The sequence below is a fragment of the Sceloporus undulatus genome, chromosome 6 (genome assembly GCF_019175285.1).
Source record: "Sceloporus undulatus isolate JIND9_A2432 ecotype Alabama chromosome 6, SceUnd_v1.1, whole genome shotgun sequence".
Taxonomy (NCBI): Eukaryota; Metazoa; Chordata; class Lepidosauria; order Squamata; family Phrynosomatidae; genus Sceloporus; species Sceloporus undulatus.
Window position 1 is genome coordinate 166258429 of NC_056527.1, and position 27727 is coordinate 166286155.

The following is a 27727-nucleotide window of genomic DNA, read 5'->3' on the forward strand; positions in this document are numbered from 1 at the left end:
GGAGATATAAGAGGCACACTTAATGTGAATTAGGGACATCAAGTAGACATCTTTCTTTGGGGCTTGCAACTTTTAAACATGCAAACGTAGCCTCAGTTAGTCTCAAAGGTCTACAAGATCCCTTTCCGTACTGATATTCCAGACTAGCATGTCTATGTCGCAAAATAAATACAGAGGGCAAACCCCCTCTGAAGAAAACTTGCCAAGAAAACCCCATGATAGGTTCTCCTTAGGGTTGCCATAAGTCAGAAAATGACTTGAAGGCACACAACAACAACAAAGTAAAAAGTAGAAGGACCCCTGGTCACCCTGCACTGACCATACATTTGGAATGGAAGTCTTTCTCTTGGATAGATTCTTAAAGCTATAACTCAAAAGAACAGCATTTCTCATTTGTCCTGGAATGATGAAAACATTGACATCTTCTACTTTCTCTATTGCTGTTATATTCTAAGGAGAGAGTATAGCAAGCGCCTTGTCTCCCTCAAAGAGATTTCTGGTGATGCTTTTAAAGGACTTGGGATCTCTGTTTAACTGAGTTTCTGCAACATGCAGCAGCATGTTTAGCATAATAGTTGAAACAAGCCTTGATAGTAAGTGAGTGAACTCAAGTCACCCAAGAACCAAACGACTCTCCTAGACGTTCATCTGTCCTCCTGCTTCTTTTGCTGTCAAGCCAAACCTCTCATGACCAGATTGAGAGAAGCCCAGACACCATAATTTCCCCAAATTACCAACTGGCACTCTTCCTGTGGCAGACCATAATCCCACATGCAAAACCCTAACAAACCCATAATGAATAGCATTGCTTTAGTGTCAACCGCTACTTTGAAAGAAGTTTCCACTAAAGAAAGAAATGCTTTAATACCCAAAAACCCAGAAGTCACTTTATATAAATGCAACACGGAGAAGAAAAAACATCTCCTAATTCCCAATGTGTAAACGCTGGCTGTCTGCTAGTGCTGCCATAAATTACCAGATTATCCTCTGCTTGACACAATTGTTCCCTTGATACCCCAAAGACAAAACAATGTTGCTCATGCTGTTGGGGAAGCATGTTTTAATGGGCACCCCGAGCAAGTCACTGCTTTTATAAAGCTACCTGCCAAAGTATACAGTTCGGTGCTTCATCTTTTTGATGCATTTGCAATGGTTCGATCAGACTGGTGCTTAGGAGCCATTATTACATGCTTGTCAATGGGTTTTGAGTGGGGCGGCATGGAGACTTAACTACTTGTAGACACTTGGAAGCAGCTATTCAATTACATGCTCCTCTTCGCACTCGTTTTATATTTCACCAGTGTTAAATAACCTCTATCTCTGGGAAGGCTGACACCAGCTTATATATCTCCCAGTAAAGGCTCTGAGATACCTGAATACACCTGATTGCGAATTATTTCAGACACTAAATAGGGTTTGGCCTGATCAATCCTTGGATGGGGGTCACTAGGAAATGATAACAGGGATTGCAAGTAAGGCCAGGAAAAGTCTAAACTGAAACCTTGGGAAACAATTGTTGACAATCAGATATGACCACGCTGGTTGAGATAGATGAGTGGTTTGATTTAGTAGAGGGTGGCTTCGTATGTTGTGCGATAAGTACTGCCAAATACACTTTTAAATCCCACTTTTCTAGCCATGTGTGATAAAATCCCTAGTGGCTTTAAGGAGACAAAGCTCAAGAGGACCAAAGCACCAGGACAACTTATTATCAAGGGACATTGATGCCATCTGCCACCTCCCAATCCCACTTAGCCTTCTATTTTCCTCATAATAAACATTTGTATGTGGGTGGATTTTTGCTCCAACAATCTCTTGTTGTGAGCTCCTTCACTTTGGGGGTGGTTTAGTCTTGAATGCGCTGTCCATATGGGGTATTGTATTGGACCATGCGCATTGCGTGGGTGCATTCCTAGATCAGTTGTTCTTATCAAAACACAACCAAAACTCCCTGAGCTTCCTGAAATCCCATTTTCTAAAGGGATGCATTTTTGCATGCAACGGAAACAAGAAAGTGCCAGCAGATGCCACCAATTGTGCATTATAATCACTGGATGATAAGCACCATCTGACATCGCACATTAGAGCACTGGAATGCAGATAACAAGATCAGCCTGATTTGGTGCCCATTCCAAGTATTTCCTGTGTGAGGTGTGTGTATATATATATATATGTGTATATATATATATATATACACACACACACACACACACACACATCCCTCCATGCCCCATTCTGCCAAACTCTCTTTGGTTTCTCAAAGTGGCATTTGGAGAGATTAATGTTTAATTCCCCCTGAATCTAAGGCTAGCTCAGTGCATTACTAACCAACTCTCCTATCTTTTCTTTTACACCCATCCAGCCTCTCCGCAGCTAATATCTAAAGACTCCATATTCTTTAATGTATTAATCTTCACAGCACTCTTGTCGGAGGCAGGAAGCAACAGCTGCCACCTTTTTGCAGCTACAGAGAGAGATGAAGTTGACTGACATGGTGAATTCTTTCTGAACATCTAGACATTTCGCTGCTTGTCTGAGGTGGGGGGAGAAAATGGTGCTCTGTGTGCAGGACATGCAAGACCATCCAAGTTATTGCAAGACCAGAAGCAGAAAAGCATCGCAAAGCAACTATGCTTTCCCTACATTTGGTAATCAAACTACGATAAACAAAGGAATTTTGCAGGACTTTTGGAGACTGACTGTGCAAAAGAAGTTTACTTTTGCAGACATGGTCTAATTTCTTAGATGTCTACAAAAGCTCATGCTGCAACTTCCTTTGCACAGTTAGTCTCAAAGGAGCTACAAGATCCCTTTGCATACTGATATTCCAGACTAACATGGCTATGTCTCAGAGTACAATAGAGTGCCATTACCTGACTTTAATTCAGGTGTATAAGGCAGCTACCTCTCTCTGTTCCCATCTAATGGCAGCCCCTGTCGTAATAAAAGTTCTGGACCTGGGTTGGTCATCTCTACACATTGCAGAATTGGTGATGTGAACCCCTAGATCTAGGGGGTACCCAGACCCAGCACCCAGCTATGACTATGGATCCCCTTTCCAAGGAAAACTAGGCTTCCTCACTCCCAGATGACTTTCAGCCAGCAAGAAGTGTCGTTTTTCATTTAGGAGGTCTTTTAGCAACTGACTAGTGGTTGGGAAAAAAGATCATTCATGGGTGGGTGCCGTCTTTCCTTTATTGCCATGTTTTTAATTACTCTTTAATTCCATTGTGTTTTAATGTCATAAGTTCTTTAACTGTGTTCTCCTATAATTGTGGTTGGGTATTTTTTAATTGAGTTAAGCTGACATCCTGTTGGTAAACAGATTTTATGACTGCATAAAATTGAATTGCGCTGTTGTGCAACATTCGTATCCTCAGTAGGGGAGGGGAGATGTTGCCATGCCATTTGGACCATTGTGTGAGTGGACACCGCAGCAGACCATTGTGTGTTGGCCCCAATGCATAACACGACCCAATGCTCAATGTGTCCTAATGCGCACAACATATCCTGTTGCACAATGTGTCCTAATGCACACAATGTATCCTTATGCACATCAGGTCTATTTCACAATGAGACATATTGAGTGGTGCCTCATTAGGTATTATCTCCATTCACTGTGTATCATGTGAGTGACATAGTTCCTTCATTGTAAAGTTACGCAATGAAGCCTGTAATACAAGATCCTGGCCTTGTGCAACCCAGTGCACAACCATATGTAATGTGACATGCACATTCATATACAAGACACAATCATGCACAATGGTGTCATGTGTGCAGCTCTGCTTTTTCAATTTTGAATTGAATGTAGCTGTTCCATATTTGGAACAAAAATTATCTACAGCTTTCTTTGGTGAACTTATGCATATGTAAACCAACCACAGAATTCTGCCCATAATATACACTGTGTTATAAACTTCTTTCCAAGTAGCCATAAAGTATGTCATGGCAATGTATTGTGGTTTGTCTGTTTGTTTTACCATTCAGTTTCCAAGAGCAGATAGTTTATCCTTGTTAGGTCTCTTGCTCCGTATCACTCATACCCAATGAAATCTGAAATGGGTAAGGAAACGCTATTCACTACTACCACCATCTCTGAAATCCGGGGTAAAAGAGGTGCTGAGATATACACACACACACACACACACACACACACACTCATAATACATCCCAAATAGGTAAATATGTAGGTAATGTCCTAATAAATAATTGCCGAACAGCAACACCAGCCATGCAGAAGAGTTCCTGATTTTAGCTGTCATCGTTTCGCCCTCATTTCCCTGCCTTTGATATAAACAGTGCCGACTTGGGCGAAGCTGCTACCAGACTGTTTAGTGTCTACTGTAATACTCTATTAAGCAGGAAGATTACATCTCTCGGCTTTCACAGTTCAAAAGTTCATTCTGTACTGCTCTATTTTTAGACAGCCTTGCATTGCCTTCTCTTCTGCAAGGAGGAGCAGATCTGAAAACACACAGAGAGAGAAGACATAGCGGCTGGTAATCTTGGGACAGAAAAGCCCTGAAAAGAATTCCATTCCAGCCAACTGTTCCCTAAAGTATGATAACTGCCACCATAATAAAAATTGCTCGGTACAGAAACCCCCATGTATATATCAGTCCTAAAACTGATATATTTGTGTTTGTGGACACATCAGACATGCGCCCAAAGAAACAGAGCAGCTCATTGCATAAAAGGCATGATGCTCATTTCTGCTGAGAATTAGAAAAATCAAAGTTAGCCTCTTTCTCCAATTTCTTGCACACTGATCTGTCACAAACAGGGCACACTTGTAAACTTTGTTATCCCCACCAATTAGAAATGGCCCATTGGTTACTCTGGTGCTCTTAGAAGAGGTATGGAGATTAAAACATAGGTTGAAGGACCTGGCCATGTCCAGCTTGGTGAAGAGAAGACAGAAGAGGGACAGGATTGCCCTCTTTATACATGAAAAAGAGAGTGCAGGTTTGTTCTTGCTGCCCCAGAGGATAGGACCAGGTCTAATTGTTTGAAACTACAGGAGAGTAGATTTTGATTGAACATTTGAAGGAACTTCTTAACAATAAGAGTGGTTCAGCAATGCAACCAACTGCGTGCTTCAAAAAGAAGCTGGATAGCCTCCTGCTGGGGATGCTGTGACTGGAAAGCCTTTACCGAAGCAGAGTGTTGAACCTAAGGACCATTTCTTCTCTATGATTCTATAACTAAATTAGCAATGTCGGGTCTCAACCCATGTTTCTGTCGTCTGTGTAGTGTCAGAACCACTGTCCTACTCTCGTGAAATTTCAGCTTCAACAAAATGGGTACTTTTTAAAATCCGTTGTTAATATACATGGGCACCCAAGATATTTGAGTTTTCTGTCCCCTGTTTCATACGCCAGAGCCAACATCGCATCCAAAGCAACCTCTTAAAACTTGCCCTCGCCGTTTCAAAAGTGATCGTGCCACTCATCAAAGTTCTATTATTTATACAGAGATGTTGAACACGAAATAATTAGTTCCAATTACAAGGAAGGCGCTTTCGCTTGACTGCTAGGCCTATTTGCCTACCTCTAATGTCAGTTCTGCAAAGGAACAAACTACTTAATGCAGACTGTGGTATCTCCTTCTTTGAAGGGCGACATGGAAGGATGGAGAAGCCTCTAGGGTCTCCTGCCTTGGGGCAAAGATTTCAACTGGATACCCATGGGATCCCTTCCAAATCTACACTTCTGGCTGTCCTTTTGAAAGCAAATGAGGAACAGCTGTTGACTATCTCCTTGTGACCTTTCGCTACAATGTAGAGAACACTTTTCCAGCTGTTTTATCCTGGAGAGGGAAGTATCAGAAATACAGCTCTTGGCAAACTGTGCTCTCTGAATTACATCAAATGTGTGTTAGATTACGATGGGATCTAGAGATGCAAGGGATCTAGGCTGTTGCCACACTGCAGAATTATTGCAGTTTGATGCCACTTCAACAGTCAGGGCTCCATCCTTTGGAGTCCTAGGATTTGTAGTTTGTAGTGGCACCAGAGCTCTCCGACAAAGTTAAATGTCTCACAAATTACAAATCTGAGAATCCCATAGCACTGAGCCATGGCTGTTAGAGTGGTGTGAAACGGCATTAATTCTGCAGTGCAGATGCAGCTTTAGGCTCTTGTTCAATGCACTCTTGTTATGTGGTGGAGCAATAGATGGATGATCATCAGCGTTCTGTTTTCAAAACAGATTTTAACATTCAGTCATATGCTGACTTGTAGGCTGAAGTGGTACAATCCAGCAACGTCTTCAGCATACGATGAGTGGCTTGTGTAAACTGCATCTGAAAGCCCACACAAGTGAGAGAAATTCTGCTTGGAGCAATGGCGTTCTACCCGAAGGTGGCTCATATCCCTTGAATGCAAGGTGCTGAAAGAGTTGCTTTGATAGCAGCCCGCACTCAATATTTAATTACTGTGTGATTTCTCCTTTCTGGACTTCAAAGCCAGATTCTGTATCAATACTTGCTCTGTTTATCTGTAACCAGCTTTCAAGCTGAAAAGAAACCACCATTCAGGAGCATTGATAAATATTTCATAAAACAGTAGCCAGAGGAGATGGCTGTATTCTTTGAGGCAACCTCCCGCATAGTCAAAACCCAGGACACGTACCTCGAGAGTGTATTAATTTCAAATCATTTTAAAGAGATCCTTTCTCTTCTTTCCTTTGTTTGCATATCTGCTTTGCCCAGTTGAAAAACCAAGGCCAGGATGACTCAGCCGCCAGATTGTCGGAGGTGAATTTTGCTCTCCTCTCTTTCATGGAACGTGCACAAGAGCTGTTCAAGGTGAAGGGTAGGATTATCAAAAGGCGCCTGACGTCACAGCGAAGAAACCTTGACTTCTGATGATTATATTAGTTCAGCTCAAATTGACCTTCAGTATAGGAAGTTTTTGTTTTTGCAAGCAGATGAGATGTCTGATGTTGGGCTTGCAAAACAGAAAACAAAATCCCTTCCTGTGAATAGAAGGTTTCAAGGATGCGGTCTCTCTTCTTTCTTTCTTTTTCACCTTCTTCTTCAAATTATAAAATACATACACAGAGAGAGAAAGGAGAGATGTGGCTATGGAGGTCTTAAAAGCTAAACTCGTCTCTTCTGTTAGTTCAGGGATTTGTGCTTTCAGATGAATAAAGGTGAGGTAGAGCTCTTTCGTGGGTTTGAGCGCTGCCTGCCATTTACAATATGCCACAACCCAGGAGCCGTGCCAAGGTTGTGGTGTGGGCATTATTATTTTTGTTGGTCTTCTTAACAACATAGATTTATTACCAGTTGTGAATAATTTGGACCAACCCTTGGCTGATGTAGTTTATTGCATGTGGTCAACCCATCTATTATCGGACGGATCTGCAACGGCTCCATAAAAATGGCCGTATGTTCTCATTAAAGCGAATGAGCTTAAGTGTCTGAGGTGCTGTTTTTAATTATGTTTATCTCCGTTTCTCTTTTATGCTCCCACTTTATGCATTCCACATGGTCTCCTGCAGACATGGGCATCAGCTTAAGTAGGGAGAGAAAACCAGGTTTGCTTCCCACAGAAAGCCGCACTACAGTTCGGCCGCAATTAAGATCCTATATGTCTTCATCTCTGTATACATGCCTAATTCTTTACTCTTCTTTTAAAAACATAACATAAAACCCTGTCCTTTTGAATAAGACCAAATGTTGACCCATTCAAGGGTTCTGTTTCCAACCAAAGTGAGCCAGATGCCTGAAGGTGCTCACAGGTTACGGCAATGCACTTCTCTTGCAATTTGTCCCCAGCGCTGCAAGTTTTCATTTAACTATCATTCCCTCTAATAGCCAATTCAAATGGGGAGTGTTGACAGGATTGAACCCAAAGCAAGGTCACTGAAGAAGAAGGAGGCAGATCTCCAAAGGTTTCCAAGAGGTGAGTTGGGAGGTAGGGGAAAGTTCAGAGTTCACAGAAGTGCAAACTGGAGTTCGAAATTTTACTCTTTAATAGTTTAGGTGTGGTACAGACCGCCCAAATGCGCTGTGCTCCCGGCAATACTAGGGTTAGGGAGTGCGCACCAACCACACACTCCCTAGCATGTGTGGGGGCCGCCATGATTGTGCAGTCCTACCCACACGTCTCACACATTGGTGATGTCGCAGCTAAGCAGCGTCCAAATGGCACTGTGCAGCTGTGACATCACTGTGCCATCCTATGGAGCTTTGCTGCATTGCAGCTGCACAGCAAACAAGAGCTGCTTCTAAGCACTCCTTTTTTGCTGCTCAGCAGTAACATGCCCCAGCTCACCTTTTGCTGGCAGTGTGTGCCAGGCCAATGGTTACCAGTATAGTTTGACTTTGTTGTTCAATTGTTATTTCAGAAAACCACCATCATCTTCATCCTTATCATCTGTCATAACTCTAAGGCCATGAAACCTAAACATCTGATTTTTTAAAAAGAATACTAAGGAGACTGCCTGCATTGTTTTGTTAGTTGAAGTCTGCCTTTACATTAGGGAGAAAAAACTGTCTATAGGCTGCAATACCATCTTCAATCACTAGGTGGCAGACTTTTCAAACCAAAGAGATGAATGAAGGCAGCCTAGGAAATTTGTTCAGAAACCTGGGGTATTCACATGGCCTCTAGTCTTCTCCAGGTGCCCCTCCACTCTTCAGGATCCCCAGACTCTTCAAAAAGAAAAGGAGGGGAAAGAACATGCTGGAAAATAAGAGAAAAATTAAGCAGGTGGGAAATATGTGAGGAAGGGGAAACAGATGGAAACAATGACTGAAACGAAAGCAACATGGAGCGGTAACATGGGCATTAAGGGTGTTATAACAATTACAAAGCTGCATATATGTAGTACATGTCTGTAACTCACACATCCCTGCATGCCCATGTACTCATATTGGTTAAAGTGCTGGAGTAACAAAAGTGAAATTGTGAATAAATCATTCTTTAAAATATCTCTAAGCAAAGATTTCATCTTTCATTCTTTGCTAGTTAGGTACCATGCAAAGAGAGAGCAGGAAAAAGCTAGACTGCAGCTACTTTCCCGAACGACCAAATTTTCCAGATACTGACAAATCTCTTTCCATCTCTTTCCCTCCCTCCCTCCCTCTCCTTTCCCCCTTCTGTGTTTCTCTTGTTGTTTTTAATCACCTTATTTATTTTCTCTCTCTTTTCCCCCTCCTAGGACAGCTGTGATCTTCTCCCATCAAACTCTTGTCACTGCCTTTAAGCCCAACTGTAAGTGATATGATTAAAGAACATGGCATCTTGTATAATCGGTTGTAATCATTATCTAAGGAGTGAGGCAGGGAGGTTGCGGAACACGACACAGGCATGACAACGCCAGCATCTGCTTTGAACTGACACATCGTTCGAGCGTGGCCAAAGATGACAAAGTGGGGGTGGGAGGGATGGACAAAAGTGGGAAGAATTGGAGTTGGGGAGGAGTGGAGCGAATTTGTATATTCCACCCGTCTTGGCTAATGATGCTGTCCTTGCATGAACTTCTTGTCACTGGCCTTCTTGAAGGCCGGGCAGATTACAAGCGTCCTGCAAAGTACCTTCTTTGCTCCTATCCACCTATGTTCTTACATGAGATGTTGTCGGGTTTAGTGGACCTTTGCCCCTTTCATTAACCTTTCGGAAAACAGAGTTAAATTATCCAACGACTCAGTGAAAGGAAAGGCAGTCACCCAAAGAGTTGACTCTTAGCTGGTACCAGTGTTTTCTCTCTTAATTTCAGCTCTCACTCTCTATCTGTCTACAGCTGCATCTGCACTGCAGGAATAATCCAGTCCGATGCCACTTTAGGTCGTGTGGTTCAGTACTATAGAATTCTGGGCTTTATAGTTTGTTGTGGCACCAGAGCTCTCTCTGACAGGGAAGGCTAAATATCTCAGAATACTACAGTTCCCAGAATCCCATAGCCATTAGCCATGGAATTTAAAGTGGTGTCAAACTGGATTATTTCTGTAGTGCGGATGCATCTTACATGACATTTACATAGCAGAGAATGAAAAGGCTGCATGTTTAGGCAGATACATATTTTAAGAGCCTTATATTTATTGTTTAAGTATGCTCTAATACATGTGGGTCTGTGTAGCTAGATCCACAGCCATTAAACTCACTGACATTTGTCAAGTCACACTCTCTCAGCCTCAGGGGAAGGCAATGGCAAACCTCCTCTGAACAAATCTTGCCAAGAAAATCCTATGATAGGATTGCCTTAGGGTCACCATAAGTCAGAAATGACTTGAAGGCACACAACAACAACAACAACAACAACAACAACAACAACAACAAGGCCTGGAGCTTCATTTTTGGACCGCAGGCTCTCCAGCCATTATTACTTGTTGCCATGATGACCTGGAGGTTGAAATCCATAAAGTTGTTGTTGTTTTCAAATGACTAGGGGGTCTTGTCTAAAGCAAAATGAACTGGTGCCGGAAGAGGCATAAGTTCCTCATGGGAGCATCGCTATTTGCAGCTAGGTTTCGGAGTCCATCTTGACCGGAGCCAGAGTATATAACACAAGGAAAGATTGGCCTGTTCGTTTGAAGACTAGAACATGGGGGTTAGACATGAAGAACAACCAACTGACTCAGGGTGCATCTACATTGCAGAAATAATGCAGTTTGACACCACTTTTAAGTGCCATAGCTCCACGCTATGGAATTTTGGATTTCTAGTTTTACAGAGTCTTTTGCCTTTGATGCCCAAGAGTGCTGGTGGCTCACCAAACTGCACATCCCAGGATCATGTAAGATGGAGCCACAGCAGTTAAAGTGGTGTAATATTCAGAACTGTTGCATTGCTCCAGTGAGAGAAAGTTAAACCAAGACACAGAAGAAATTGATTGCAAATAAATGCTGATTTTTATCCATCTATTGCTCCATCACGTCATAAGAGTGTGTTGAACTGGAACCTAGGGCTGCATCTACACTGTGGAATTAATGGAGTTTGGAACCACTCTAGCTGCCATGGCTCAGTACTATGGGATTCTGAGATTTGTGAGACACTTAGCCTTCTCTGTTGGAGAGCTCTGGTGCCACAACAAACTAGGATCCTAGGATTCCATAGGATGGAGCCATGGCAATTAAAGTGGTGTCAAACCTCATTAATTTTGCAGTGTGGCCTCAGCCTAGGTCAGGGGAAACCAATGAGCTGCTGAAGGGTGGAGTCTCTATGCTGCTTCCTGGAATCACCACTGGGGGCAGCAGTGTACACAAAATCCAGCAGCCTCTTGCTTCCCATGTTTGCACAGCCTGGCATGAGGATGCTTTGTCTGATTAAAAAGAAGAACTCAGGTATACCAGGCAAGACAAAAAGCCTCTGCATCTCAGTCGAGATATCAGGATATTCCTCTATGCCATGTTATGCCGGTTAGACAGCTTGGCCTTTCCTTGACTTGGAGAGCATGGGTTGGCTCAGATTAGCTACCTGCTTCTCGTTCCTCCCAAAAGGAGATTAGCAGATGGTATTCCATCATCAGATCATGCAATAATGTGAAGACTCCTGTAATCTGATTTGGCCAGTTACCTTGGTGGATTTATGGAAATCCCAGATGACCTTTAGCCTCAAGGTACCACAGTCACATCCATGGTGTGTGTCAGTGTCTGCAAAATGGACTGGTGGAAGGTCCTCCAACTATTAACTGAAACGTTCAGCCAACTCTTCTAAGATTGCAAAAATAATGCAGTTTGATACTATTTTAACCGCTACGGCTCAACACTATGGAATTCTGGGATTTGTACTTTCGTGAGATATTTAGCCTTCTCTGCCAGAGAGCTCTGGTGCCCCAAAAAACCACAAATTCCAGGATTCAATAGCATTGAGCCATGGCAGTGAAAGCAGTGTCAAACTGCATTATTTCTGCAATGCAAGTGCAGTTTCGTGCCATTTTGTCATGGCTCAGTGTTATGAAACTGTGGGATTTGTAGCTTACTGAGATATTTAGCCTTCTCTGTCACGCTGCCCCGACAAACCACAAATCCCAGAATTCCATAGTGTGGAGCCAGTAGAAAGGCAGTCTGGCATGGCTTTAACTGCCATGGCTATGAAATACTGGGATTTGTAGTATTGCGAGATATTCCACTTTCTCTGTCGCATTGTTCTGGTTCTCCAACAGACAACAAATTGTATAATTCTATAGCATGGCACCTAAATCGGTGTCAAACTGCATTATTTCTGCAGTGCAGATGCAGCCCTAGGAAACCTTCAAACCAAAACAAAACGGAGAATGACGGGAGCAAGCCAAGCAAAATGTTGGAGCTTGCTACCATCTCTGACTGATTAAGAGTGAGAAGGGATCCAGCAGGAGAGGATTAATAATGAGCAGAGGGAAAAAATAAAAGATAGCCAGAAACTACACAAACACCGGGGAGCCTGTTTCAAGGTTGCTTCAAAATAAAGCAACAATGGGAGGACTAGTCGTCTCATTAAATAATAATTTGTTATTTTCTTTTGAAAGTCCCCCATGTTCTTTAACAGCTGCGTCTTCTTAAGCTGGCTTGATGGCAATTCCAGCGTGTTTATCCAAAGGAAAGTTGTAAAACTTTTTAATGAGTCCTTGAACCGGCCACCTGTGAGCAGGAGGTATCCATAAAGCTTTATTTCTTAAGAGGGGAAAACAATTTTTTTGAGTGGGATGCAAGGAGATAATTCTTCAATGTGAGCTCATGTGTTGGAAGCGACTGATCGAAGAGATAGCATGGGTTTCCTGACAGACAGGTGATATCAGATATCCCAGAGTATTTCACTTTCACCCTTAGTTATTGTGTAGCGGACAAAAATAGCTCTCTGTGTGTATTTTGTGTACCTCAGATGAAGCAGGCTCATAATAGCACTTTTCAGTCCCATTGACTCCAGAGCATGGGTGAGCATAGTGCAGCCCATGTGTTACACATAACTAGATTGGACTTTTGAGACTCTGAACCCCCATCCTCCAAAGCCCCCCAGTTCCCTTAACATTTTTGGCTGGATTTTTGACCAAACATTGGCTTCATTTTGGGACATTTCTGAAAGACCCCAAAACCTTTGATTGCATGCAAAATATTTCTTTCCCACCTGCAGTACCATCGCAGAACCCGATAGTAGTTACTAAGGCTACTAAGGTTAATGTGATGGAGATCCAGGTTCAAATGTCCACTGAGCCATGAATGATGGAGTGACCTTCTCTCTGTCAATCTGACCTACCTCACAGGGTGTTGTGAGAATAAAGAGGAAAGGGAGAGAGCCATGGATTTGGTCCGGGGTTCATTGGTGGAAAGACAAGATATAAATGATAAGGAAAGACAGACATGATGATAGGACTCATCTTAAGAGAGATACTCCAGTGTCATTTTCACACAGGAGGAAGTGTGCAAGTGAAGAAAGAGGACAAGAAGAAAATCAGTTCATGTGAGATGTGGTGCTGGAGAAGAGTGCTGAGAATATCATGGCCATATGCTCTGAGCCTCAGGAGAAAGCAATGGCAATCCTCCTCTGAACACACCTTGCCAAGAAGGCTCCTTGTTAGGGCCGGCATAAGTTGGAAATGACTTGAAGGCACACAACAAAGCGAACCTATCATGGGTTATTCTTGGCCAAGATTTGTTCAGAGGAGGTTTGCCATCACCTTCCCCTGAGGCTGAGAGAGTGTGACTTTGCCTTGCCAAAGATCACCCAGTGGATTCCATGACCAAGCAGAGAATCAAACCCTGTTCTCCAGAAGAATAGTCCAACACTCAAACCACTATGCCATGCTCTCTCTCCAATCGTGAGTCCTAAAGCTGCACAACCTCCTGCCTAAATCAGGGATATTTAAGCTGCACATTTTCTGGATTGATGTAGGAATTTCTGATGCAGAGAACTAAAGATCTATTTCCAGTATCAATTCATTTTGCTAGCATTTTAAAGCAGCGGCTTATGTGCACCAATATAACTGTTCAGGAAAGTGACAAGAAAGGACAAGGAAGAAAGACAGAAAGAAAAGTAGCGATGTGAGCTAAATTTGTCCCTGAAACCAACTGGCAATTACATGGCAGGTAACTCAAAAATCGAGTTCCTTTGGCAGCATTACAGAGATAACCTTTGCATAATGAGCTGGATTTGAACAATTTATCCGGTGTTCTGGTCAGAAGTGGGTTCCCTTTGAATGCATCACATGAATATCCTATTGTTACACAGGTTTTTATCTTGGACATTTAAGCTGCCAATGGACAAGGGGAAAGAAAAATGAATCATCTCTGTTCCACAGGTTGGGTGTCTCAATAGATTTCTCCCTACAGCTACCAAGACTGGGGAGGGGCCAAACATAGTTGGCAAACCCTTCATGTTAAGCCGCCAAGCTTCGCTGCCAGCTCTTATCGTTTCGTTAATTTAAGTATTCATTTCCCGCACCTTCAGGCAATGTTTTTCAAACTTTCCCTCTTTGGGGAATTCATTTGAAGTCAACATTTCCACCCACATGCTCTTCCTGCAGCGAGTGTTCATTCGGTTTTTGTGTCAGTGTAAACTTTTAGGAATGAAAACTTTTGCTTTTCTTCTTTAATCAGAGGTCTGGCAATCTATTTCCTGACACTATTCAAAGTGTTTGTTATGACCAGTAAAGCTTGGGTCCAGAAGCGTAACTTCCAATACCAGCGTACTCAGGGCTCTTTAACTTTGGAGAAGGACCATCTCTTGGTCTCACTACCTTCTTTGGTAGGAACAAAGAAGAAGGCTTTCTCAGTGGTTGCTCCTAGGCTTTGGATCTCCCAACCCTGGAGAAGCTAGGATGGCTTCTTCCTGGCTGTCCTTCTATCAGCAACTGAAAACTTCTCTGTCCTGTTCCATCAGGCTTTTAAAAATTGATGGCTAGGCCTTTTAACAGGGGCCTGTTTTCCTGACCTTAATGGATAGTAATGTTTCTAATTGGTTTTACTTTCTATGGATAATGTAATTGCATTTTAATAATAAGTTTCTGCATGTGTTTGTAACTGTGTGCATTTCAACTTTTGTTAGGCACCTTGAGTTCCAATTTTGCTGAAAATGTGGCATAGAAATAGTACAGTGGAGCCTTGCCTTATGTGGGTGATCCGTTCCGCACCCCCCTCCTTGCGTAAGGCTAATAACATGTATGCTCGAGCCCCATTCATTATAATGGGGCTTGTGCTTGCGGTGGGGCAGTAGGCATGTGCTATGGGCACGCGCGCCATTCATATAATTGCCATGCGGCTTCTGCATAAACCGGAAGCCGCATATGGTGCGCCCAAATGACCTTACCACCTAGGACTTGGAACTCAATCCTGACAAGACAGAGGGTCCTAAACTGGGACTGGAGGTGTTTCATCCAGTTCTGGATGGGGTTACACTCCCCCTGAAACACTGTGTTCACAATTTGGGAGTGCTCCTGGATCTGTCTCTCCAAATGTCAGCTCAGATAGGAGTGTCTCTTACCAGCTTTAGCTGATATGCCAACTGTGCCCCTTCCTAGAATCGGAGGATGTAAAGATGGCACTGCAAGACTGGACTGCTGCAATATGCTATACACACATGCAACTTAAGCGGGGGAACAGTTCACTTAACAAGTAACAGCAAAGGCCAGATGGGAAGCTGATCCAGCATTTGACCTACTTGTATTCCTGTCTATGATGGAATTTGCTCTGTCAGTGAAGAACCAGGATGTCTTCGACCTGGATTCCATCTACTTATCTCTTGTCTTGGAAGTTCTCTTCAATGTTCCTAGGCCAGGCGTCTAATACACATGTCCCAACTTGATCACTCCTACATGACATCCAAAGGCATTGATTTCCCAAGAAGCCCGCTCTGTTTGTAGATAAGATGTGGCATTTTCAGCTAAGCTAATGTGATGTATCAAAAAGGGCAACCGACACACTGCGTGACTAAGTAATTTCCTCACAAGACATAATCATTGCTATGTTCAATAAATAATGCATTGTACGCCTGATGTGCCAAAAACATTCTTGTCTATCTTTCCAAGGATTTCACTGAAGCTGTACAATGACAGGGTCTGAACCCATAATCACCTCCATATCTAGAATGGACAAATTTATTTTCATTGTCCCAAACCTCTTACCCAGGCAGCATTGATACAGCCATTCAAGTCGGGTGGGACATACTCTTCCAGTGGTGAATGCAGGAGAGAGAGGGAAGCAGTTACGTGGAGCAGTGTTGGAGGACAGGGATATGACACCCCTTCAAATACTTAAACAGGGCTATCGTATCACCTCTTAACCATCTCTACTCCAAGCTAAACATCACCAGCTCCCTAAGTCTCTCCTCATAAGGCATGGTCACCATTTTCATTCTCCTCCTCTGGACACGTTCCAGCTTCTCAACATCCCTTTTGAATTGTGGTGCCCAGAACTGGACACAGTATTCCAGGTGAGCACTATTACTTCCCTTGAGGTAGATGCTATACTTCAATTGATGCAGTCTAGAATCACATTGGCTTTTTTAGCTGCTGCGTCATACTGTTGGTTCATGTTCAACTTGTGATCTACTATGACTCCTAGATTCCTTTCAAATTTAGTCTCGTTAAGTCCATCCTATATCTATGCATTTTTTTCTGCTTAAGTGCAGTACCTTATGTTTCTCCCTCTTGACATTCATTTGTTAGTTTTGGCCCATCTTTCTTAATCTGTTATGGACATTTTGAATTTTGATCCTCTCCTCTGGGGTATTAGCTATTCCTCCTAATTTGGAGTCATCTGCAAATTTGATTGGCATACCATTTATGCATTGTATTAAATATAGTGGGGTAATAAGATAGTGTCCCTTGCATATAATAGCAACATCAAGGTTTGCATTTTGGAATGCACATATTTTTGGGAATATTTGAAAGCCATGGATATGGAGGGCTGACTGTAAATGGAAATCAATGCACAATAATAGCATTCTCATGAAGTTCATTTCTTGCTTTGCAAACCTGTTGTATTAGTTTTTCCATAAGAGGAAGAAACCACAACCTCTCTTTGGATCAACAGTCCAAAGATAAATTGTGCAGGGCTTTTTAATTTTGAGCCAATGCAAATTTGTGCAGGGCTTTTTAATTTGGAGCAAATTTGTATGTTTTTCTGATGCAGTAAAGAAAAATCATTTCTGGTCATGCTGTCTCTTCGTATATGTGATCGATGGCCTCCGTTCCCGCCTTCCCTAAAAGAGAAACCTAAGAGATGGGGGAATGTGCTCATTTTAACAAGCCGAATATGTATGACCAATAAGGGTCATGCAACAAGAACTGTTTGTAACTCAAGTCATCTGGCCCCAGGCAATGCAGCTCAGTGTCATGTTCCTCGCCTGCTTTACCTGCCAACCATGCCCTGACCTTCAGATGAGGAGCTGAGATGAAGAAGCCAATTAGGTTATAACCTGAGGTTGCTTCAAATGGAGGCTCGATGGGTAAAATGCACTTGCCTTCTCAAGGAAGTTGAGCTGAGTTAGTAAAAAGAAACCTTGAAAAGTTATATGAAGCTTGGAGTGACAATCCAAGGGTCCATTGACACTGTAGAAAGAACACAGTTTGACACTACTATAAGCCCTGTTGCTTCATCCTATGGAATCCTGAAATTTGTAGTCTTACAATGTCTTGAGCCTCCTCTGCCAAAGAGTGCTGGTGGCTCTCAAACTATAAATCCCACAATTCAGTAGGATGGAACCATAGCAAAGCAAACACGCTTTTGGGGCATCAAGAAACCATGTTGAGACGAATCATGGACTGACAAGAATCTTCACAGTTCAAGACTTATTCTGCACAAAATTTCAAATTGGTTGATTTTGTGCCGAAAACAGCCATTTCTGTACAGGAGCATAAATATCACTTTCTCTACAGAAAATGCTGCTTCCTCCACAGAAAATGATGTTCTCTGCGCAAAACCACCATTTGTGAATTTTATGCAGACATTGTATGCCGAATTGTGAATCGGCTTTCAAACTGCTTTTGGAGGACTTTTTTTTTTGCAGAAGGAAGGAAACAGCTAAAATTACCCATTGCTTCCTTTAGGAAGAAAATTAGTATAGCATGGCATCCCTGTATGGGTAAAAGGAGAAGTTTGCTGATAGTGACATGTGATGCTTAAGAGTAATCATTCCTAAAACCGCTCCTCTTTCCACCTTTGAGCATCATCTCCGTTTGGTGGAAGGGAAAGAAACGAGGAAGAGCCTCATGGACAAAAGGCTGCGTAAGCTGAACACACAAATGTCATGGGACACCATTGAAACAAAAAGTCAGCAGCTCCTAATGAGCCTTGTTAGTGATGCTAATCTATGTAAATGTTATTAATTGAGAACATCTATCTTTTATCTCCAACATTTGGTAATCAGGCAATTAAAAAACAATGACATTCCCGGCGGTTGTTCTCCCGATTTTTTTCCCTGTTGTTGTTGGGTTTCTTTTTTTATATATTTTAAAAAAAGAAAGTGATCAAAGAGTCCACTAGAAGAGAAGGAAAAGTCCCTTATCAAAAGCTAGGCCTTGCCTTAGACTACCGGGCCTCATTAAAACCAGAAAAGCTCTGTTGATCACCAATTAACCTGATTTGTAGGAACTCTGATAAAGACCTCAAACAACACAAGTTTTCTTCACTCCAATAAACGACACAGTTTATTGACAAAAATAAAAGCATTAGATTTGGGGAAAGGGGGAAGAAAGGAAGGACATAAAAGGACTTCTTCTTCTTTACACGCAGTGGCTGTGGCACAGCAATGAGGTTTCACCCCATTATTGGCATGCTAGCCTCCATAGATAAGGGCAGAACTTGCTAAAAGCCCATATAGACAACCTCCGAAGGTCTGCAGGTTTAGGAGCGATCAACTCAATGCACCTCAGGCTCAGTCATAATAGACAACAGATTGCAGCACTTATGGATGAATCTTGGATGCCATATGGCAACACAATGCTCCAGCTTGAGCCCAACATCTCGAAATGAGAAAGGAGAGTGTGCAGGATGGGAGGGAGAGATTGGAGATACTTTTAATGGATTTAAGGGGAATTACCTTGCAAAATACAGTCAGCTTTCCATATCCACAGATTTTTATCCATGGATTCAAGCATCCATGGCTTGAAAATATTCCAAAAAGGATATAAATTCCAAAAAAGCAAACCTTGATTTTGCCATTCTTTTGCTTTTCCAAATGCAGAGGAGGAAGTAGACTGAAGTCTAGGAAAGCTCCTGCCGCCAACTTCTTTCTTTCAGTTGGTCTCAACGGTGCTACAAGATCCTTCTACGCACTGATCCTACAGACTAAAATGGCTGTACCTTTGGGATCCACATTTAATCATGTTTTAAATGTACGTTAAATTTTTCTATCTGTTTTTAATCGTAGTTTAATTGTCAAGTCGAAGGCTTTCATGGCCGGCATCCATGGTTTCTTGTGGGTTTTTCAGGCTATGTGGCCATGTTCACATAGCCTGAAAAACCCATAAGAAACTATAGTAGTGTAACTTATTTTTAAACTTTTGTAACGCATCTTTTAGCCAACTTCTATTTTAACTTGTGGCAAGCTTTTTGGGGCCCCTTGGTGAGATAAAAGTGGGGTATATGTTGAAAAAGTAAATAAATGAGGCAGCTTTGACCCTTTCCTGAACATCTCTTCCATGTTCAGAGACAGAATGAGCATATGACCTTAAATTATACTAGACAAAATAATTGATCCCTTTCACTCAGAATCGGTTGCTCTCCAAGATCGCAGACCCTCATTTTGGATGGAGGTGATCCTGAGCTTCAAAGACTTCTTTCAAGCCAGAAAACACATTAGCAGGAATATCTCTGGTGTGGTTCAAACATTAGCCCATATGCGCGCATGCACGCAAACACTGACATCAGTAAATCAAGCAATGTCCTCTTCCACTCAACTGATCTGTCTGTTATTGGAAGGCAATTCATCTGTTTTGAGAGCACCGAATATAATTGTATATTCCTCTTGGCCCATCTCTATTTATGAACCCATTTTAAGTGACTCAATTGACCAGGCCAGATGGGAATAGATTGGAAGTTGATGATACATGTATTACACACAACAGAATGTACCACAGCAATATATATATATATATATATATATATATATATATATATATATATACACACACACACACACACACACACACACACACACACATGCACTGCCGGGCACAGAGTCTAGAGGGGTGAAGGGTCCATTGAAAATCAGAGAGATTAGCAACTCATCACATTATTTGTGGGTTATCAAGAGACAGAGGTAATGAAAGTGAGACCTATATCCTTGATCAATAAGAGTTTGACTGCATTTTCAGTTCATTTTCTCCTGCAGAGAGAGAGACAGCAAGCCTGCTATTGATCACAATGTTAATCCATAACTGGTCTGGGCTCAAGCCTAGTAAAACAAGCAGAGGGAGAGGGAGAGAGGAGAAAAATAAGATAATAAGCAGGAACTCTTGATCTTTTTTATGATGTGCCAGATAAAGAGAGCGGGGTTCAAGGTGGAATGTTTTAGGGTTAACCCTTGCTTAGCTGCTGAACTTGAACAGCGGAATAGGTCCCGTAAAAATAGAGAGCGTCGAGGGGAATCTATTGACCAACTCTATGTGATTTCACTTGTTTCAACCCGAATCCCATTTGTTAATCCCTGAATAGTGGAGACCCATTGGATTAACTTTTGAACAGTGAGTCCATGCATAGGTAAACTCCATTGGTTCAATGGATCTACTCTAGTTGGGGCTGAAAATGAGATTCCAGACTGTGCCTTTTGTACAGTCCATTATACCCAATATTGTTTTTTCATGGTTTGATACAGTGGCTAAAATGCTGCATCAAGGAGATAGAGGGTAACCTTATGCTCATGGAGTTATGTGGCTGTTGCTCAATGCCACTTTATTAATGAATTGCAATGCTGTTTAATGCTCAGTGTCAACCAATGTGCAGTCATGCAAAAGGCATGCATCTCAATGCACAAAACACATGGACATCCATGTGCACTTTGTAGCCATGCTCAGTAGTCATACATCCTTGAACCTGCTTCCATGAGATTGGACTGAATATAGCCATTCCATACACACACAAAAATCCATCCACTTCTGTAGGCAAATGTACACATGCGCACATGTCTAAGACACCAAAAGGATTCAAGCTATAGACCAAAAGGATTCAAATCAAGTTATATGTCATCCTTGAGATGCTACTGAAGTAGATCAATGGTGAGATCTGAAAGAAGTAATAGTTCATCAACATCTGGAGAACTAAAGGTCATTTGGCCTTGCCTTAAACTTGGACTGGATGACCCATGGGCTTTCAGAACATTGCACAAGCAAAATAATTTTTAAACAAATATAAAACTCTTTAAGGTAATTGAAATCATTTCAATAGACTAAAGGTGTATTAAACAATTTGACCTATTTAAAATAAGGGTGCACCTACACTGTAGAAATAGTGTAATTTGGCACCACTTTTATAGCCATGGGCTCTATCCTACCAAATGCTGGGATTTGTAGCTTTGTAAGGCACTTGTTGGCAGAGAAGGCTAAAAGCCTTGTAAAGCTACAAATCCCAGGATTTGATAAGATGGAGCTGCAGCAGGTGTCCAAGTGCATTCTTTCTACAGTCTAGATGCACCCTAAGTCACTATAAAACCAACTGAAAGATATACACAAGTCTAAATAGAATGAATTTTGTGCCAACAGCTCTAATAAAAGGGCTTGCTTTCACTTAGTGCAGGAATGGCACCACCATTGGTACCAACTAGGCCTTTTAAAGGAGAGTATTCCCTAACCATGGTGCCACAGAAGAAAAGTTCCTCCTCAATGGTTCTCACCATGTATTGTCCGAAGCCACATGTTGTCTATGGGCCATATTTTCCTCAACCCAGTGGATAGAAATGAACTGAGCAGAGATGTGCAGACTACAGTCAGGGCTTCTATCTCTGAAGATCTTAAGCACTGCTGAATTGATCAGAGGTGTCACTTTCAAACATTGCAGACTATTGATAATATGGAGAACAAGACCTGCTGTGAATGATGTTGAGTTGTGGGCTCCCCCAGAACTTTTTGCTCAGCTCTGATTTGACTTCTTTTTCCTAAATCACAAAAAAGAAATGTATTTTGTTTTAATCAGCCTTGCTTGCATTGTGTGTATATGTGTGCATGTGTGTGTGTTTTTAAAGCAGGCAAGAGTAACAAAATTAATTCATTTTTTTTCCTAATGAACTATTTCAGGCTGTTGAGAAAATTCAGATAATACAGAGGAGCCTTATTGGGATCATCAGTATTAACACCAAAGCTGTTTGCCTCATTAAAGGAAATACAGTCAATTCAATTAATGGATATTAATCTCCAGTTGACATTAAAAATCTGCTAAAAACCAATATTGATAGAGATTATTAAAAATGGAAGCACTGAAAAAGAAAGGAAGAGGGAATGGAACTGGACATCTTATTTAAAAAATTCAAATATATATACACACACAAAATGGTGTATTACTAATGCTTCAGTGTGCTAGGACTCTGGGAGATCAGGGTTTGAATCTTTCCTAAATCGTGAGTTAGCTTGGATGAGTTACACATTCTTAGAGAACGGAGACATGTTGTATCTCCTCTGAATAAATCTTGCAAGGAAAACCATGGTATGGTCATCAGAACTTGGAGTTGAGTTTAAGGCACATGACAAGAAGTGTGGAAAAAAACATCTGGAGGTCCAGAGTTGCCCAACTCAACACTAAGTAAAGAGATCCTGTAGCACCTTTGAGACTAACTGAAAGAAGTTGGCAGCGTGAGCTTGCATAGACTTCAGTCCATTTTGTCAGATGCCTCTCAGGAAGTAGGCTTAAGTCTATGAAAGCTCATGCTGTCAATATCTTTCTTTTAGGCATGGTACATACCGCCATAAAGCAGCGTACCAGCGCCGATTCTAGGGTTAGGGACTGTGTAGCAACTGCAAGGTCCCAAACCCTAGAACATAGGGCCGGTGTAACAATGGCGGTGCCCAGTGTACATGGGTGCCACCATTGTTATATAAGCACCGTGTGGCATCCACACATTGCCGTGTGGCACTTATGTAACGAGTGCACCAGTGGCACACTTGTTACACTGCCCTTGTGGCTTAAAAAGAACCCGCTTTTCTTAGGTTCTTTTTCCTGTGGAGGGAAGCTGCGCAGTTTGGTGGCTCCAGATATTGGGCCTTAGTTAGTCTCAAAGGTGCTACCAGATCTTTTGATATACTGATTTTACAGTCGAATACGGCTATACCTTTGAATTCTACCAGATCAACACTAGACCTACAGGCAGGACATATGCTTATCCTTACACTGAAAGCTTCTCATTAAATGTATTAAATGCAAGCTTTTTAAGACCTGATTACAGCTAAAGTAAAGGTTGGGAAAATTGGAAAACACAATATATTGGAGCATTGGTAAAACGAGACAAAAAAGCTCCCTTCGGAAGACACTGAAATTTGGACGTTAATCCCACAATTAAGAAGCTTTTTTTATTCAGGTAATTAAGAGAGAAAATAGAAATATAAATTTATACTTATGCTATTGCTTAAGATGGATGAAACAAGATTGATGATAATGTATTAGCATATATGAGCATACAAGATGTATAAGATAATGTAAAAGTGTGACCAAACAGTCAGGAGTCCAGGAAACGTCTCTGAAAGTTGAACACGGAGGCGCACAAATCTTTTTTGTTAAATCACTGGAAGAGTACACTTTCTAAAAAGAAACAAGCCGACTTGTAAGAAACACTTCACATCCTGCTCTTTTTACAAAGGCCATTCTTCATATAAAAAGCGAGAATGATCTCTCTTGGGACCGTTCCCATTTTTCTTAGGGCCGAGATGGGAGATGGCGGCACTTCCGAGTCGCCTCCTGTTTCTCCTTTGCGTTGTCGCCCTTGCTTGCCACCGTGTGAAAAATGGGGGGGAAAGTGTCAGTCCTTATCATTTGTTTGACCTTGCTTCCCCCCCACAAACACACACCTTTGGTTTCTTTTTCCCTTTTCCTGGTCGAGCTCTGTTTCCCCTTATCTCCCCAAATCCATTACTCTCCCTATCATAATGTGGCTGAGCAAACAGGAGAGCCAGCCAGCAAACACCACCAAAGTTAACTTGTAATCGTTTCTTGACTCTCTTTCTCTTTTCCAAAATACCGATTAGGCTTTGAATCTCTTTGGCGCATTATCTGATTTCGCTAGTCACACTATGAAAAAGCATTCTATTTATTTTAATGCATGGCTTTAGAAAGAGAGAGAGAGAGAGAGAGGTGGTTAAAATGTACACTTATTTGGAAAGGTCTGCTTTGAAGACAAAAGCGAGGGAAGGCCTTTGCCATTTTCCACTGTATAAACCAGTTTAACTCTTTCTTCAGGAGCAAGAGTTTGCAAGGGAGGAAGAAAAAAAGAAACCTGAAAAGCTAGTTAGAATAATCTGGATGTCCCAGAAGATAAAAAATTAACTTGGCGTTGTTGTTGTTGTTGTTGAACAACAAAATTGGCTTGATCTCTCCCCCTGTTATGAGGTCTTCGTATTTTTTATTTTGCATCCTCTGGCTCACGTAAATATGATTATTCCAGTGAAAACTAGAACAAAGGAACTTTCCCTTTGCCAATAAAGATGAAACAAAAGTAAATGTAAGGAGAACCTATCCCTTTGGGTTTTCCAAGGTGAGGTTGGAATTAGACTTTCGCTTGAAGGCGCTACTCAAATCGCAAATTGCACTGTTTCAGGTATGCCATGAAAGCAAAGCAAAGCAATGCAAACAAACTCAATTACACACACACACACAAGCGCACAAACACACACACAGAGAGAATACGACTGTCATGATTTCTGATTGATTTGGGGACGCTTTATCATCTACACTTCCGCTTTGATCCCTTTCTACTGATTTCCTAGCGAATGCTCTTTTTAAAAGGGGGAAAGTGGGAAAGAACGAGAAGGAAAGAAACTACAAAGATTAACAAGGAGTAAGAAAGTTTGGTGGCCTAGAGATAAGTGAAAGAGGTTTTGATGTGGCAAGGTGAAAAGGGAGCATGTGTAAGGAGACCGCAAGGCATTGTCTGGCTGTGTTTGTGCAGCTTACCTTTGCGAGGAAACTTACAAGGGCCAGTGTTCAGGAGGTGATCTGTAGAGAGCAGCTTGCAATGGGTTTCCTTCTAACCAGAGGCTGGAAAAGGTGTTTTCAGACACATAGCCCTTTCTTCCATCTGGCAGGAAGGTGATGGATCATGTTGCGGTCTGCAAACAGGCAGTTGGGTTTCTCCTAGGAAAAATGCAACAATATTGGTGTGTGTGTGTGTGTGTGTGTGTGTTTAAAAGATGTATACACTTAGTTGATGACAAAACGTCCATTAGCCAAAAGTCTGCATGGCATAGTGGTTTGAGTGTTGGACTATGACTCTGGAGACTAGGGTTCAATTCCCAGCTTGAACTGACCTTGGGCAAGTAACATGCAGTGCGCTCACACCGCACATGAGCGCACTATATGCAGCTTAAACCGCACTGCAATAAAATGAATGGCGCCCATGCCCATGGCATGTATGCGCCGCCGCGCCACTCCACCTGAGCCCCATTATGTTCATTGGGGCTCCAACATACGCATTATTTGCCTTACACAGATGGGGTCCGGAACGGATCTTCCACATAAGGCAAAAATCCACTGTACCCTCAACCAATGAGGAAGGCAATAGCAAACTTCCTCTGAACAAATCTTGTCAAGAAAGCCCCATATCACACAACGATGACGACAACAACAACATAAAATCTCACAGTACTATTGCTTGTGTTCATCCAAAGATGGCAGCTTACTGGGCCTGTATACAAGATGACTGATAGGAAATATAGGAAGAGGAGGGGGAAATTCTCCTCTACTATACTGAGACAGTGTGGTGGAGTGGTTTGAGTATTGGACTGGGACATGAGGGTTCAAATCCCTGCTTGTTTGTGGAGACCCACCACGTGATCTTAAGCAAGTTGCAACCTCAGAAAGGTTAAAACAGACCATATTGGGTCTTTGAATTCCTGAACAAATCTTTCCAAGAAAATCTCATAATGTAAGTCAGCAATGACCTGTAGACACTCAGCAACAATTCCTCTGCTATTGTGGGGAGGCCCATTAAAATGGCTTTGCTTTTGTAACAGCATTCCAAATTTCTATGGGATTTTGTTCTCAGACTCTACATCCCAAAAGTGGACAGCTCCCCATCTATCTGTTGGACAGCTCCTTCTATCCTCCTCAACATTTCTGTCACTCTCCATCCATTCTCTCACTCATCTATTTAAAAAAAATCAGCATAGGATTATAAAAGAAGGCCATTCTGCCAAACATTCTGCTTTCAACGTGGTCAGCCAAATCCGCCATACTCCCCTGAACACACCTGATCTCTTCTGATTTCAGAAGCTTAAGTTACATCTGGTTAGTATTTGGAAGGGGGACCATCAAAAAACACTAGGGATCCCAGGTAGGATTAGGAAAGTATTCTGCCTGGAATACCAGATGGTTATTGCTGCTGATAAAGTGGAGTTATGGATACAAGAACTAGTATGCTGTGACAGACTGTTTGTGGATATAGACATTCCCTCCGAGCAATTCTCCTTCCATATCTGACTTCCACAAGTCCATAATGAGGGTTCCCTAAAGTTCTGGTGGGTTTTGTAAATGAGATCCCCTCCAAAAGAGGCTTTGGGGCATTTGAGGAAAGTAGACCAAGTCTAGGAAAACCTATGCTACAACTTCTTTTGCCCACTGGATCTCAAAGGTGCTACAAGATCATTTTGCACACTGATATTCATCTTGATCTGTCCCCCCTGTGATCTGTCATGTGTTTTTTGCATTCCCCGGCTCACACGAGTATGATGTGAAAATGGGAATGATGGGTTTTGAAGATGATATCTCCTCCAAAAGAGGTGTTCTATGCACCCACAGACAGGCCAAACTAAAGCTGCTTTGAGTCACTTTGGAGGTATGCTGTTTCAATGATGCACGCGTTAGAAGAAACCAGAAGCCAAGCCACATTCCAGTCCTAAGGATGCATGTGTCATTTAAACAGGATACCTCCAAATGACCCAAAGCAGTTTTATTTTGTCCTGTCTGTGCAGGCCCTAAGTTCGTTTTCTTCCTAGCTGAGCAGGCAAAGGGATCTTGCAGCACCTTTGAAACCAAATGGGCCAAAGACATTGCAGCATGAGCTTTCTAGGGTTGGTCGCCCTTGCACCTGAGGAAGTAGGCCAACTCTAGGAAAGGTGATGCTACACTTTCTTTGGACCACATAAGATCCCTTTGCGTACTAGTCTTGGTCTTGATCAGTCCCACTGAAATCCTATCAGAGTTTGCGCTTTCCCATGGCTGAGTCTCTTTCCCTTTCCCTCCGATTGGTCCTGATCACTCTCCCTTACACACATATATACACACAGACACACACATACACACCCGACCAGCCTGGAAGGCCTGCCGCTGAGTTAAATTACGATCCCTGGGCTTTGGGGTGGGAACAATCAATCAGGATACCTGGGGTAGTGTGTAATATGTCTGCTCCTGCTAGCAGGGGGGCAGTGCCCCAGCTCCTTCTCCCCCAGTAGGTTAAACAAATATGATACTCCAAGACCAAAAGGAGAGGATCAGATGGCAGCCTCAGTCAGCTGTTGATAAAAAATACAATCTTCCTTTCATACACGCTGGGAAAGTTATTTAACACTTAAAAGAGAGGAGGAGAGAAAGAGAGATGGAGGAGGAGGGAAGGAAAGAAGGAAGGAAGGAAGGAAGGAAGGAAGGAAGGAAGGAAGGAAGGAAGGAAGGA

General features: G+C 42.2%; 1 long non-coding RNA gene across 3 annotated transcripts in view; it reads left to right on the forward strand.

Moving 5' to 3' along the window:
• The window catches only part of LOC121935551, a 94380-nt gene that overhangs the window by 23689 nt on the left and 42964 nt on the right, over window positions 1–27727 (forward strand). For 2 of the 3 annotated variants that reach the window (XR_006104816.1, XR_006104815.1), the window contains exon 2: window positions 9171–9223. The exons of the other annotated variant lie outside the window; for it this stretch is intronic. This is a non-coding gene — a long non-coding RNA (uncharacterized LOC121935551). The remainder of the gene's footprint in view (window positions 1–9170; window positions 9224–27727) is intronic. 3 annotated transcript variants of the gene reach the window in all.